Source organism: Etheostoma cragini, chromosome 14 (genome assembly GCF_013103735.1).
Source record: "Etheostoma cragini isolate CJK2018 chromosome 14, CSU_Ecrag_1.0, whole genome shotgun sequence".
Classification (NCBI taxonomy): domain Eukaryota; kingdom Metazoa; phylum Chordata; class Actinopteri; order Perciformes; family Percidae; genus Etheostoma; species Etheostoma cragini.
In genome coordinates this window covers 19,445,767-19,451,247 of record NC_048420.1, presented here as the reverse complement: position 1 = coordinate 19,451,247, position 5,481 = coordinate 19,445,767, and the positions used below count along the sequence as shown (strand labels likewise).

Here is a 5,481-nt window from a genome sequence, read left to right as displayed (position 1 = left end):
ATCCAAAAGCATCATATACAGGGAACAATGTACTGCACAACCAATACTTTAACATTTTATTTTTTTTAAAATACATTTAGCTGAATACTAATTAAAACTAAAATATAGCCAACAGAGGAAACAGGAGCTCTTTTTGCTAAAGGAAACTCATTTAGGTTTCAGTTCATTCATGATGCTCTGTTTAAAAAAATAAATTAAAATGAGATCAGTGGGTGTTGTGACTGAAAGGCAAGACTGTGCCTTTGGATGTGGATGAAAGTGTCAGTGATGAGAGAAAAGGAAGAGGAAATACAGCTGCCGGGTTTCATTTGTAAGCCTTGGTTAAAAAAAAAAAAAAAAACACGGCAGGAAACATTTTGTTTTATCGACGGCACCAGTTTTCTCCTGCAGCAGAATGTGGGACATGACAGCATCACAATTACATAATGCAACTAGGTCAAAAAACAGCAAACGAGACCAAACGATTATTATTATTATAAGATTGAATTATTTTAGGACTAAGAGATACAAACCAACAGTGGTGGAGGAGGTCAGATCCTCTCCTGCCACACTTAAAAATGACCGTTTTACAACTGAAAGTCCTGCAGTGAAAATCTTCTTAAAGTAATTATCTCTGAGATTAATTTAAATAAGTACCAGCTAAATCACTATCTATCGCCTGATGAGGTAACACGATGGTGGGTGAGCCTGTGGCTTGCTGATGAAAGCTCTTGCATTTGCAGCATTATGAACCTGACCTCGGCTGATGAAAGCCATCTGAGAACCAAAAACACACCTGCAATTACCACTTATCGCCATAGCTGCCGCCAAAGAGGACAAAACGGAGACCGTCGAGATTGTAACTTTAAGTGAAAGTCTGTGACAATAATCTGAAAAAAATACTTCAAGTATTGATAGTAGAAAAAATGTCCCCTGTGACTGTTCCACCATTATTTATCATAGCATTAGATTATGATTGCTCATGCATTAGTCTGGATCATCTGACAGTCACATGTGGTCCACACACAAGATGTCCCTCGTCTGCTTGGTTCTTCGGGGGAATGACTGTAAAGATTCACAAAGACTATGTTTACGGCATTTACTATCTAATGTTTTGGGACTGATTGGTGGGGTTTAGTGTGGACAAATTACAAACGGTGATGCTCTTATAAGAGCATATTATGTTTAAATAAACCCAGCTAATTTACATAGTTCACATTACTGTATTGAAGTGGAATTATAAACTGTCAAAAGAAGAAAATACTCAAGTAAAGTTCAAGTGCCTCAAGTAGTATTTAAGGACAAATCTTGAGTAAAACGCACCTAGGTACATTGTACCAGGGAAAGACTAAATTTAAATGTTCTTTTGGAAAGCTGACACTGACATTGACAGTAGGACATTTAGACTACAGCTTGAAGAGCTTTGGTATCAGAGTAACCAATGCCTAGACATAGTTTCATGTCATTCATCCACATTTAATCTCAGGATTTAAAAAAATTAAATGTCAAAATGAGGATTACGATGACAGCTATTACAGGTTTGTGCTCCTGTTTCCTGCTTCAAGCCTGTTGCTGTAAACTAGTGATGTTTTTGTGTGTGCGTGTGTGTATGTGTGTGTGTGTGTGTGTGTGTGTGTGTGTGTGTGTATGAATGTGTGTGTGTCATCTGTGGACAACAACAGCTCTTTTCATAGCTGTCAGTGTATCCGGGTCAGCTGTGCAGGAGATGCTGAGAGTCCTGCAGCTGTTGGAGGGAAGAACAGCAGAGAAAATAAGGCCAGAGAAGGGATAGTTCAGTCCTGTGTGTGTGTGTGTGTGTGTGTGTGTGTGTGTGTGTGTGTGTGTGTGTGTGTGTGTGTGTGTGTGTGTGTGTGTGTGTGTGTGTGTGTTGAATGAGGAGATCTCCCCTATACAGCTCAACCGGCCAACCAGGCCTTTCTCACTGACTTAAAGACCTAAATAATGAAAAACAAAGATGGATTTGTTTTGTCTGCATCTTGTCTACTCAGGCTGATACGAGTCCTTTCTAGGTTTTATGCTTTAATTATGCACACAAGACTGGCTGTTTCTGTTTGAATGAATGAAAGGGCTTACAGTCCACTAGGTGGCCTAATATTGTTGCATACTGCATCCTTGTGCTAATACTGCTCTCTGGTGGACAGTTCAAGTGCTGTCTAAACTGGCAGGGACTGCATCATAGAAAATACGTTTTCATACATGTAACACTCGTAAAGGAGAGGACGCAATTCACGCAATTCACGGCAGGTAATAAAAAATACATCCGCTTTAATGCAGCCACATTTTATTTCCAGACATCTGTGAACAAAATGTGTTTGTTAGCACATTATTTTTATCATGTCATACAGTTTGGTTTAACTGTGTAGCATGTTTAAAAACACACAGACTTAGAAATATCACAGAAATATCGAGATATTAATGAAATAAACCATGCACATTTCAGACCAATTGTATCAAGGAAATGCTCCTTCTACCAAGTGTAATAAAACAGTCATGAGGAGTGTAAACGTGCATCACCTATGGACTTGACATACCACTATTGATGAAACCCACGAAGAAGACATGTCCAAAAGCGATAGATAGATAGATAGATAGATAGATAGATAGATAGATAGATAGATAGATAGATAGATGGATAGACAGATAGCTAGATAGATATTTATTGATCCCAAAAAATGGGAAACTACAGTTTTACAGCAGCACATAGGAAAAAATATACATACATACAATATACATGAAATAATAATAATGAAATATAAGAACAAAATATAGGAATATAAGAACAAATATTTAAATTTATACAAGATGGGAAAACAAAATGTGCAACTGCTTAAGTAATATGCTAAATGTATGCTAAAATGTAAATGAACCATTTGGGCCGGTTGACCTTGTTGCAATATTGTGGTGTCTAAAAGTCTCATCTAGCACCCAGGGGTGGCGTGTTGGAGAGTTGTATTGCCTGTGGTAGGAATGATTTCCCGTAGCGGTCCGTACGGTATTTAAACTGTCGGAGCCTCTTTGCGCAGCTGCTCCTCTGTTGGACCAGTGTGGGGTGGGAGGGTGCACAGCGTTATCCATGACAGATAATTAGATGTGCGCGCTCAACACCTGTCTCTGTTGGGGTGGGCGTGGCTCGAGACGTTTTTTCTTCTTCTTCTTCTAATAAACGTGCTAACTGACGCACAAACAAACCAACATGGCGGCCTGAAAGCAACCGTTTTGTGGCGAAAGTAGCCTAATTAATCACAGTAACCCAAAATGAAGTGACTGGAAGACTAGAAGAACTACTGCAGGAGGACAAGAAAGAGAGAGAGAGAGAGAGAGAGAGAGATAGAGAAAGTGCCACCTAGGTAATATCCCTTTACTCAGTTTGCAAACGGGCGATAACTTAATTAATTTACACGGTCACCTCCGTTTGATGGAGTTTATCCTTCACTTCATGTCAGTAATAACCATTGAAAGCAATTTGAAAAGGATTGCTGAGCACAGTTGAAGGTGGTGGAGGTTTTTTTTGGCTTGTGTAGGGTGCTCAGTATTTTTTTTAACCTTTCAAATGTGCTCATGTAAAGTAGGCCTACCCTATACCTTTACATCAGTCTGTTTCGTTTTTCTTGTCACTCCTAATTTAAATAATTAAACTGATAAATATTTGAAGGATGCTTGTAGGATGCATACAGTTAAGTGTAACTCTTGCACCCATTACACCTTTTTACATCAGGTACTTTAAGTTGAGCCGTTTTGCTCATTTACCTGTAACGCATCTTTGTGACCAAAAATTACATTTATAGCTACATGTTATATTATTGCTCAAAATTATTACAGGAATGTGCTGTTTTGGTGTGGTGGTGTATTTAACAAAACATCAGGGACCGTAGCTACCATTGAGGTAGAGCTGCAGCAATAAATTGACTAATCGACTGAAACTCAATGGGCAACTATTTTGATAATCTATTAGAGGCATAATTCATTTTTCAAACCATTATTTCAAACATTTAATGGTTCCAGCTTCTTAAATGTGAAAATGTGCTGCTTTCTCGTGTCTTAAAGCCACACTAGAGAACTTTTCCCGCTTCTGTCTCCCTACAGGATGGAAGTGGAGTTGTCCATTACCTTGTCCATTACATTGTCCATTACCTTGTCCATTACCTTGTCCATTACCTTGTCCATTACCTTGTCCATTGCCAGATCTGGAAGTGGATCTGTAGTACGACTAAACTGGGCAATGTAATGTAATGTAATGGACAAATCCATTTCCAACCTGTAGGGGACCGAAGTGGGAAAAGTTCTCTGGTGTTGCCAGTATAAAATGCAATTAAACTGGATATTTTGGACCAGTGGTCAGACCAAACGTAGTCTGGATATTAGGACTGTAGTAGCATCTAGATCAACGGAAGTACTTTTACAGGATTGCCTGACATTCTTCCGCTCTCTGTGTTGCCGTTCTCAAACTCTGTTTGCTTCAGGAAACAATAACAAACTTCAAGCTAACAAGCTACTCGCTGAAAATGGCAAGTACAGTAAATAACAAAATTTGGATCATGCAACAATGTTCTGAATAACATAACATTACTCTCTCTATGATACACTGGTAAGAACAAATTACGTTTATTTTAAAGAAACTGCAGTGTGGAAGCGATTTGAAGCAGCATATTGTTGTTGTTGTTGTTGTTATTAATATTAACAGTAAATTAAAATACAAGGGCTTCATTGAGCTGAAATGTTGAGCAGGATTTTGCTGTTCACTCTTTAAGTTACAGGATTTTCCAGTAGAGGGCACTAGATGATTATGTATTATGTTTTCTCCTGGCTGCATGCCTTTGTCTCTGTACATTGATGGATGTTAAATTCTTGGTTGACAGTTTAGTTGGGACCTAACCTGTATTGGCAATGTGTTCAATGCTTTAATTGGCAGCACTGAACTCGCAGCAGTAGTACAACTCAATTGTCTGTCATATACTAGGCTTCATCAGAAATGAACCAGAGTAAATCCTGGTTATTGATAAACCAGTATGACTGGTATGCAAATATAGTGGAACTAAACTAGGGTCCTCAAACCATTATTTTAAGTTACCTACGTTCCAGCTTCTGAAATGTGAGAATTCACTTTTCTATGTAATTGTAAATTGAATATTATTTGTTTTTGGTTTGTTGGTCAGGTAAAACAAACAATGTGACAATCTCACCTTGGGGACTGGGAAACTCTGATTAACAGTACTATTTTCGGCCATTTTATCCCAAGATTAATTGACAGAGTAATCAATTATGAATATCATCATTTGTTATATACACTGATGGATGGTGGTCTTTGGTCCAATATTTCTCCCACACCACCAGTAAATATTTTAATTGGATCACGGCTAAAGTTTCTACACGTCCTTCCTCTTGGCCTCTTGCATGTGTGCATGTTGGCCAACCTGTCTGTCTTTGACCATCATGCCTGTCAGGATTGTGTGTGTGTGTGTGTGTGTGGGGGGGGGGGGGGGG

At 38.7% G+C, this 5,481-nt stretch overlaps 1 long non-coding RNA gene across 1 annotated transcript in view; it reads left to right on the top strand.

Moving 5' to 3' along the window:
* The first annotated feature begins 4,211 nt into the window (after nucleotides 1-4,211).
* The window catches only part of LOC117957070, a 16,035-nt gene continuing 14,765 nt past the window's right edge, over nucleotides 4,212-5,481 (top strand). Inside the window, exon 1 of the long non-coding RNA XR_004659435.1 lies at nucleotides 4,212-4,296. This is a non-coding gene — a long non-coding RNA (uncharacterized LOC117957070). The remainder of the gene's footprint in view (nucleotides 4,297-5,481) is intronic.